The following is an 8,759-nucleotide window of genomic DNA, read 5'->3' as shown; positions in this document are numbered from 1 at the left end:
AAAACAGAAACAATAAAGAAAAAGAGACTGTAGTCTAATAACTTCCTTATAACTTTTTTTATGTGCCTATGAACACATGGCCCTTTATGTTGCTCCACTTGATAAAAATCTTGCTTTCTTCTTATAATTAGAAGCACTACAGAACCCTACACTTGTGCTAGTGTGTCTCTTGATCAACACATCTCTGTACCTTTCAATGAAATACTTTTTTTCATTTCTAACAGAATATAAGGCCAGTATTTTGCTACAGCACATCTTAAACTGACTCAGAAGTCTAGATTGCTTCTTCTATAATGGAATAGAAGCATCTTATATTTCTCCTAAGAAAATATAATGTGCAGAAACATCTCAGATTTCTTAAAAAGGTCAGTGGGAAACGGAAAGATGTAAGACTACCTTAAAAACAAAATTCATCTACTTCATCCCTCGGTCCAGGCTTGCTCGATGTTGTTAGAATTTGTGTTAGTAGAATTTTGGAGAATGCCACCAAAAATACTTGGAAAAAGGAACTTTCTTTTAACAGATGTTTGGCCATCAGGGAAGATCAATTCCAATCTTAATATGCTCAAAAATACCTAGATTTTTTTGAGGAGGCTGGTCTCCACTGCTATACATTCCAACCTCACAATACTCCTCCAAATTGTTCACATCCAAGACTTCCAAAGTCTTCTGCTCTGGAGAATTCCAGATAAGGTACATCTTTATTCTCTTGCACATTGGGTCAATATGAGTTGGAGTCAACTTTCATATCTAAGACAACAACGGATACTGCATGTCCTGTTTTAAAACCATGACCAGGTAGACACACGTTACTGTCACACATAACAAGGGGCCCTTTGGTGCATCATCATGGAAAAATATGAAGAAGGGAACCACTGAGAGAACAAGCCAGAGGCTCACAAAGGGTAAACAATGTAAAGCAACAGACTGCTCCTTAAAAATTATACACTCCAAGCAAAATACAAAAGAAACAAGAAGGAAAAGGAGTACTTAAAGGAAGATGTGAATGAATTCATGGAATACATAAAACAGAACTCATAAAGAGTTTATAATGGGGAAATGATAGTTACAGATAACCAGGAAGTAAGAGATTTCAAGATAGACAGTTTACAGGAAGAAACAAAATTACGAGGGCAGACACCAAAGAAAACTACAATGGTATGTTCCCATTGTAGAAAACCTGGGCATGAGATTGCACATTGCCCTCCACACTTGAAAGTCAAGACGTGGATGCTGCACAATGTTAACAGTGTGGATCCACAACACGAAATAACTAGGAGCAAGGTTAACACAGACGTCATAGCTCTCAGGGAATTTCCTTTTCCAAAATGATTTGTCGGGAAATGGGGCACCTGTCCAGTTCTTGTCCTAAAGATCCCAAGGGATTCTATACTGTTGGTGGTGGCTGCAGATTCTGTCACTTTGTGGAATATTACAAGAAAGATTGCCCAAAAGTAATATATCTGATTGAGAATTACAGAGGCTGCTGGCCCAAGGGAATGGGTGCATGCTATGAAGACATTTTGGATGCTCCTAAACCACAGAAACTTAAACTATTAAACTGTTCTCCCGCATCAGAGCTCAAAGACAACAATTCATTTTCTGTCATCCTTAGTCATTGCCTAGCATAGTCATGTCATAGACAGTCATGTCACTTGCATAGCAAGTGACTGAAAAGACCACGACCTGAATCAGGCACATCTTAGTCCTTAAATTGGCATCATTATTCCTCAACAATTTAGAGAGGTCTCTGGTTACAGATTTTCCCCAGGCAATACATCTCCTGATCTCCTGACAACTGGTACCAAGTATATTGATTATGGACCTTAATCCTTTCTCAGTCCATTATGATGTTGCCTTCAGTCCAGAGACAAGGCTTTTTTTTTTATTTTCTTGACATTGAGAAGCAATCCATATTGAAAGCTATAGTGTTTAACCTTCTGCAGCAACTGCTTCAAGTCCTCCTCACTTTCAAGCAAGGTTGCATGAACTGTACAATGAAAGTTATTGATGAGTCTTCCTTCCTCTAATCCTAATGCCACTTCTTTTTCATAGAGTCAAGTTTCTAGAATAGTTTGCTCAGCATATATATTAAATAATTTTGGAGAAAGGATACAACCCGGACACATACCTTTCCTAATTGTAAACCATGAAGTGTTGCCTTGCTCTGTTTGCACAATAGTCTCTTCCTTTAGGTATAGGTTTCATATAAGCACCATCAAGTGTTCTGGAATTCCGTTTTTTCTCAACGTTAGCCATAATTTGTTATTATTCACACAGTTAAATATCTTTGGATAATCAATAAAGTACAAATAGACATTCTTCTGGTATTCTTTGCTTTCAGCCAGTATCCATCTGACTTCGGCAATAATATCTCTGGTGCCACAGCCTCTTCTAAATTTTTCTTGAATATCTGGCAGTTCTCAGTCTGTTTACTATTCTAACCATTTCTTAACAACCTTCAGCAGTATTTTGCTTACATATGATATTGATGATATTGTTTGATAATATCCATATTATGTTGGATCACCTTTCTTGGGAATGGGAATAGACATGTCACCTTATTCTGTAGACACACAAACCCCTCAAAACTGAAAAAACAAAACAAAAAAATCCCTCAAAATTCATTGCCACTGAATTGAAACCGACTCATAGTTGACCGTCCTTCAGGTGTTTGAGGTTGTAAATACATGGGAAGAAACTGCCTCTCTTTCTTCCATAGAACCTCTAAGGGATTCAGACTACCAGAGATGCACAGCCTTTGGGTTATCCTACAGATAAAGCTACTCAGATCTCCTTTCTATTAACACCTACACAAGGAAACAGAGGTTATATTGTCCACCTTTTAATTATTACATAAATACCAGCCTCAAAAGAGGAAGAAAATGTTCCAGATAGGCAATGAGTAAGGCTATCCTATTATTTCACTGTGAAAGAGTGGCTGGTGTTTTTATTGTTGAGGAAGGAGGGGAATTTCACAAATTACATTTATTAGTGGCTAGTAAGCTGTTTCACATATGTTGGGCATAATTCCAGGTAGGACCAGTCCTTGGAGAAGGATATCAAGCTTGGAAGAGTAAAGAGTCAGTGCAAAAGAGGAAGAACCTGGATAAGATGAATTGACACAGTGACTGTGACAACAAGATCAGGTATGTCAGAGACAGTGAAGTCTTGAAGTTCACAACAAGGCAAGGTGAAGAGTCGTTGTTCATATGGTCGCTATCAGAGTTGACTTGAAGGCACATAATAACAAGAAACAGCAATAAACAAGCAAGAGAAGTATCTTGATACAATAAAGCTCTACCAAGCCTTATCATCTTAGATTATTACAGATGGAAAAGAAAAATAAGATGAATATTGAATTTTATTCAGGGGAATAATACATTTGATCCAAAAGTTTCAGAAAAGAAAGTTCTGGAAGACAAGGCCTGAGGTTCTTGGGACAAACCAAGGAGAATTAAGAGGACATCTTTGCCATAATCAGAGCTATAAGAAGAAGGAAAAGTGGAGACCACAGCTTTCTGCTTATGCTACCATGCTAACAAATGACAGAGAGAAAGCAGAATTACAGATTTTTCACTCTCTCTACTGAGAAAAATTAACATCAAACTAGAAAGGATGAGATGCACATTGTTAAAGGGAAAATAGGTAATAAGATAGTATGAGAATTCTTCACTGCTTCAAAATGGTTCAGATTTTCAAATTTGCATGTTGGCTTTGATCAACTGAAATAACATATCTTGTAGTCTCCTCCTTTGTATGGTTCAGGTTTTACAAAAAACAAACAAAAAATAGATTAAGACTCATGATAACCTCACAGTAGGGCTCAGTGTGTCAAAGTAGGGCTCCATAGGCTTTTTAATGACCAATTTGTGGGAAGTAGATCACCAGACCTTTCTTTTGAGGTGCCTCTGGGTGGATATAAACCTCCAGCATTCAGTTATTAAGCCTACTGCCTTAACCATTGGCATCACCCAGACACTCCTGGCTCAGTCTTCATTCACTCAGTCACTCACTCAGTCACTCACTCAGTCACTCACTCACTCAACCACTGCTTTTGGGGAGGAGCCAATTCATAGCTGAACTCCTGCAGGTTTTCAGAGACTGCATGGGAGCAGCATGCCCATTCTCCCGAGGAACAGCTAGTCGATTCAAAGCGCACACCTTTGGATTGGAAGCACAGTCCCTTATTACTTGGCCACCAGAGCTCCCTGGTCCAGTTTTAGCAAGCATCAAAACTATTTTACACCAGATTTGAAGGTAAAAAGGAAGCAGCAGCCACAGTTGTCCTCTTAAGGTCAGAACAAGGTCACCCCAACAACTTGCATGTATTGTCACTTACCTGCTGCCACATGCTATTGGTTTGGAGAAGCAGCCAGCCCTTGGCTCTTCAGCCCAACCTTTAGCCAAAGCATCTGTAAGTCCAAGACAAACTGTCAGACAGTGAGATAAATGGGTTCTGGGCTGTGCCAACTTCCTCTGCTCTACATCTGCTTCACTGTCCAGACCTACTGAGAGAGATACAGGAACACCCACCAGTCAAGACTAAGAAGAGTAGTTTAATGAGAGTAAAGGTAAATAATCTGGTTTTGGAATGAAAAAATAATCTAATGCTCACATGTAAAATAAGAGAACCTTGCTCAAAAGTAAAAAGTTCAAAATACGGAGTCTTAATACAAGTGGCATAGCACTGGTTTGTCCATTTGCTGTACAGAGATAACTCGTGTTTGCTGTGAAGCTGAACACTGTGACACTGATGTGTCAAATGCAATAGTGGTTATCCATGGTGGACAGTGTTTGGTAGAGCTCCCAGATTAAAACAGGTTTGGAAGCAGGAGTGGCATCCACTTCTGAAATAGCTTGTCTCCAGGAACTCTAAGAATTTAGGGAAATTATGAAAGTTACACAAATATTCAGGTCTTTCATTCATAGGGTTGCTATGAGTCATCTATGACTCAGTAGCACTTAACAACAATAACAATACAGAGTCTGTCTTGGAGGAAGTGTAACCAAAGTACTCCTTAGAAATAAGGAGGGTGAAACTTCATCTTAGATGCTTTGAATATGTAGTCAAGAGGAGCTGGTCCTAGGAAAAATACATCATCCTGGGAAAGGAAGAGGTCAGTGAAAGAGAGGAAGGTCCTCAATGAGATGGATTGACTCAATGATGGTAACAATGTCCTTGAGCGTGGTGGAGAGTATAAGAATGGTACAGGATCAGCTCTACCTTCTATCTGTAGTTTAGAGGATCATTATGAGTAGCAATGGACCTGATGGTACCTAACAATGACAAGCTGCACTGCAATCCCAAAAGCACACAGTTCGAAACCACCGTCTGCTCTGCTGAAGAAGAATAGGCATTCTCCTCCTGTGTGAATTACTGCCTCTGTGAATTCACCAAAGGGTCAGCTATGGGTCAGTTCTGACTTGAAGGTAGTCAACAACAACAATAAATAAAGGGTTCCACTGTCTTCTAAGTTAGTATTATATCAACGTCATCCTGGATATTGCTTTTCCTAAAAGGGCACTATTAGTTCAATAAGAACTAGAACACATGTGTTCGCCTTCTCTCTCTGCTGACCCTTGCTGCATAGGAAAGATCTGTGAATGTCTATTTTCATACGTTCTTCTCATGGAAATAGCAGTCAAGAAATCAAGTGACATATTGCATTGAGGAAATCTGCTTCCAAAGATCTCCTTAAAGAGCAAAGATGCCACTTGGCTAAGATGTATTTGACCCACGCCATGATATTTTCAATTGTCTCACTGATGAATGAGTATATTTACATGGAAGTTAAACAATGAATAAGGAAGACTGACAAAGAACTAATGCTTTTTCACTTGCAGTGTTGATAAGGAATATTTAATATACCATGGATTGCTAAAAGAGTGGGTAAATATGTCTTGAAAGAAGGAGAGCCAGGATACTCCTGAAAAGAAAGAATATATTCAAAGTCTCGATATGCTAGCAAGAAAGTAAGAAAGCACTTTCTGCTGAATGTGCTTAAAGATAGTATCTATCTATCTATCTATCATCTATCTCTAAATCAATCTATTTTTCTTTCTTTTGTTCTTTCATTCATTCTTTCATTTGTTCTTTTCTTTCATTCTTTCGTCCCAATGTGTTCAACCCATTCAATAAATCTTGAGTATAAAAGGAATATCTTTAGAAGGAAGAACAAAAAATAATCAGTGTTGCTGGAAGAGAGGAATGGTTTCTAAATCAGAATAAATTATATTTTTGTCTTGGATTCTGTTGTGTCTGCACAACAGAATTAATTTTTCTATTAAAAGAATAATTTTTAAAAGACCTAGACAAGAGAGTTCTGGTGGCCTAGTGGAAGAATCTGTGCTCCAGTTCCAAAGGCATGCCATTCTCAAGCAGGCCTACCAGCTGCTCTGCGTGAGAAGGGAGGGTAATCTCCCCTCATGTGATTTGCTGCCTCCGAACATCTGCTGGAGGTCTAGCTATTGGTCTGTTTCAGCTCTATGGCACACAACAATAACAGATGCTCCTTAGAGGCAAGGGAAACTTTTTCTCCTTTACTTTGAGCAAATTCTCAGGAAGAATCAATCCTTGTAGAGAAGCATAATGCTGGGAAATGTGGAGGGTCAGAAAAAGAGCCCTTCAACCAGGTGAACTGACACAGTGACTGCTACAATAGCCGAGAGTGTGACAGAAACTATGAGGATGGTGAAGAATAAGGCCAGGTTCAGATCTGTTGTTTACAGGGTTACGAGGAGTTATAGTCAGTCAGCTCAACGGCACCTAACAACAGCAAAGACAAGAGAGGGACTAGGTGAGTATCTGGAATATTTTCAAAGGGGGATGGCTTCAACAGTAGGTCTGATAACCACATTCAGGGAGGAGTTGTATATAAGCTGGAGAACATTTCCTTTTGAAAAAGAAGACTTGGGAGTACGAGGGCGGTGCATTAAGAGTCGGGGTGGTCTCTGAAGCTAATTTTTTTATCTTTGTGTCCTCAGAGAACAGGACTAACACCAAGAAGAAGAAATAATAAAACCATTGGTTAATGATGACCCCCTGTGTGTGTGGGGAGCGGGGTGGGTAGAACTGTGCTCCACAGAGTTTTCAGTGTTGGAGTTTTTAAAAGCATGTGTCTGTCTTCTAAGATGTCTCTTGGTGGACTCAACCCCACAACCTTTATTAGTAGCCAAGTGCTTTACAGTTTCAATTACCCAGAAGACTGGAAGAAATCACAAGTAGGAGGATATTGAGTCCCTTTCAAGTTCCTTTTCAGGTTACTGTTTGTATGTGCTGTACAGTCAGAACTGACTCCTAGCTGACCCTCCATATGCGGTAAATCACACAGAAGGAGATTGTTCATTGTTCTCTCGTGAAGCAGCTGGTGGATTCAAACCAACACGTGGCCTCCAGAGCTCCCTCCATTTCAGGTAGGAGCTTTTATCCTCAGAGATAATGGCAAGAAGTTTGCAAAACGTTTGCTATTTTCAGTACAAAGTGGTTTAAACAGCTAAAGTCACTTTCAACCTGTGACTCAGTCAATAGAGTTTAAGTTGGGGATAAAGGTGACCCACAGGTTTTAAAAATCTCTTCTTCCAAAATACTGTGATTTTCACATGTCAATTCTAGTCACTCATCAAATTTCCTCAACAAGGGGATGGAAGAAGCAAGGATGTATACTAGTGGAAAGATTATAACATGTGGACATCAGCCCTATGCCCACATCACTCACTCAGAACTGAAGGATGCTGGTGCATGTACTAGTGTATAACATTAAGCATCTGAAATGCAGGGGCTGAGATTTCCCCCTCCCTGTATGTAGGTTAATAAGTCAGCCTGCTCTGGTTCCATGGATGCTGGTAAAAAATATAAAATATAAATATAATATTAAAATATAAATATAATATAAAAATATAAATATAAAAAATAAAAATACAAAGGATGTTATTACTCATGTCCATACAAGTTCTTCTTGTCCCCAGACCCCCTGGGTCCAAGGCCAAAGCAGGCACAGGTGGAAGGAATTGATGCATGTAGTGGGTTTGTGTCTCAACTGAGGAACCCTAAATTTGGGAAGCCCCTAATCTTCAAGGAATCTGCTAGCAAACTTTCCCAGGCTTTGTCAAGTAGCTCTCAGCCTGGGGAGATCACTGTCTCTAATAGTGTTAAATAAACATCCTTGAAAAGAAAGCTTGGGAGTAAGATGTCACAAGAACATACCATGGAGAATTGCTCCCATGGGAGTAGCATTCTGGGCTAATCTATTTGTATTGCAGTCAGATGGAGATTTGGTTGCCCAACTCTAAGCTCCAGTTAGTATCATTTTGGACCAAGGAAGCACTAAAGGTTGTTCAGGATTGGATAGAAGTGGGTTAACATGTGAGCCCTGTCACTTAACAGCTGAGGAAGCAATTTGCTTGGTGTTCTCTGATCCCCAGATTTCAAATTTGTGAAAGAAGATGAGAAGACCACATACAATCATTATAAAGTTCAAAGAAAGATGCCATTATCTGAGTTAGCATTTGTTCACTAAGTCGCTGTTGTTATGTGCCGTCGAGTCGTTTCCGACTCATAGCGACCCTATGCACAACAGCCCTAAACCCTGCTCTATCCTGCGCCAAACATACCGCCTCTGACACACCCATCCCGAATACCCTAGTCACCGAATCAATCCATCTTATAGAGGGTCTTCCCCTCCTGTGCTGTCCCTCCACCCTCCCAAGCATGATGTCCCTCTCCAAGGACCCGTCCCTCCTGGCAACATGTCCAAAGT

The 8,759-nt window shown here is 39.8% G+C and overlaps 1 pseudogene; it reads left to right on the top strand.

Annotated features, from left to right (window-relative positions):
* Positions 1-790: 790 nt before the first annotated feature.
* The window catches only part of LOC102870014, a 10,248-nt pseudogene continuing 2,279 nt past the window's right edge, over positions 791-8,759 (top strand).

This window comes from Elephantulus edwardii, unplaced genomic scaffold, assembly GCF_000299155.1.
Source record: "Elephantulus edwardii isolate Elephantulus edwardi_28Jun2011 unplaced genomic scaffold, EleEdw1.0 scaffold00101, whole genome shotgun sequence".
Taxonomy (NCBI): Eukaryota; Metazoa; Chordata; class Mammalia; order Macroscelidea; family Macroscelididae; genus Elephantulus; species Elephantulus edwardii.
Note: the sequence above shows the minus strand (reverse complement) of the source record. Positions and strands in the feature narration are given on the sequence as shown.